At 36.1% G+C, this 1,705-nt stretch overlaps 1 non-coding gene across 1 annotated transcript; it reads right to left on the bottom strand.

Annotated features, from left to right (window-relative positions):
• Nucleotides 1-202: 202 nt before the first annotated feature.
• TRNAV-CAC lies at nucleotides 203-276 on the bottom strand. Its single transcript has one exon. It is a non-coding gene; the product is annotated as a tRNA-Val (tRNA).
• Between the last annotated feature and the right edge of the window lie 1,429 nt (nucleotides 277-1,705).

The raw sequence follows: 1,705 nt of genomic DNA on the forward strand, positions 1-1,705 counted from the left end.
TATTTTTTTTTTAAACAAGACCTAAATGTTGAAGGATAATTAAATTATTCAGAATTTTTTTAGAGTTCTAAATTATTCAGAAAATTTAATTGAGTACCATTGTTCAATTTCTATTCTCTAAAATAAAAGATTTATATCCAACAGTCATAGTACTGCGAAGAATCAAACATCTCCATACGCGTACAGAAAGGGTACTATAAATTGTCTGAGCCCAGGTTCGAACCGAGAACCTCTAGTGTGTGAGACTAGCATGATAACCAACTACACCACCCAGACAAGCTTGGTAATTTACGCAAATATATAATCCTAACAATATAAATTCAGTTACATAATTTTTTATTGAAATAATGATCAAATTAAATATCCCATGTTGGATTCTCACTCACATAGTCACATATATGCTCTTTACATAACCCTAAGAATATAAATTCAGTTAAATAATTTTTTATTGGAATAAAATGTTGTTTTTCTTTTTTAGTACCGAAGAGTTAAAAGTCTGCCACCGAAAATTCGATCATATGACCTTCCTTCCAAAGGACTCACAGAGGTTCCAACTAAGCACAAGATGCTTGACATAGTAAATGTTGTTTAATTAGGTGATTAATTATCTAACACTGAAGTGGTTTCTTCTTTTTCTTCTTCTTTTTTTTTTTTTCCTTTGAAAGCCAACAACTATTGATATTATTAATGCAGCAAGTCAAGGAAAAAGTTAAGAGGATCCCCTCCCAATGTAAAAGACCAAAACATGGATCAAACCACTTTAACTAAGGTATGAGCAAGTTGGTTAGCTGATCGACTAATATGACAAACATAACAGGAGCAATGGCTCTCATAAGTGAGATACAATCTTGAGTGATAGAGCTATCATAAGACAAGATAGCTATTGCTAGTAGGACTTTTTCCTTGTTATCACATGCAAACAACCTGTCTAACTACAAACCAAATGAGACATTTGCCTTCGGGGTTTAGCACAATGATTCGTCGCCTGAATTGAAGTCACAATTAGGGGGGACAGTGTAGGGATTCGAATCCCACTAAAAACATGAATGGGAAAAGAGCACAAGATAATGGAACATGTGGATTGAATACCTTGTGTGCACACGAAGACAAGGGTCTGAGTGTTTGATAAGTGGACTGATTACGCCACCTATAATTTACCTCTACATGTAGTGGCTCTAAGAGTGAGATCATAGGGACTTATGATTAGTTTAGTGAAACTGGGATCACAGTGAAAAAACAAAAAAAAACAAAAAAACAAAAAACAAAAAAATATCTTGCATGCTAGGCAACGTGATCCGCGCCAAACACCAAACTTGACTTGCAAGTTGCAAGGTGCAGTGACACATGTAGAGGGCATGGAAATATGTTTCGTGTTCTGATTCCCTAAACAATGATTATAAACACTAATGTAGTGATTATGATTTGTAGTTTGATAAGGTTTATGTGTGAGTGATAATGACTGACAGGGTAATTGGGTAAACACCAGACCTGGAACTACAAGCAAGCACTAACCCGAACTGCAAGTAGACAAGCGGGCGTTGGGAAGTCAAATGGCCACCCGTTACACAAGCGCGACACATTGAAGAGAAATTACTCCAACGGCTCCTCATCGTTATTACTGGCACTTAGTATAGGCATTAAGCATCCGTTACATTCACAGATGAGTCGTTGCACTCATAGGTATAAAGAGGAACCCTGTTGTAGA

Source organism: Ipomoea triloba, chromosome 6 (genome assembly GCF_003576645.1).
Source record: "Ipomoea triloba cultivar NCNSP0323 chromosome 6, ASM357664v1".
Taxonomy (NCBI): Eukaryota; Viridiplantae; Streptophyta; class Magnoliopsida; order Solanales; family Convolvulaceae; genus Ipomoea; species Ipomoea triloba.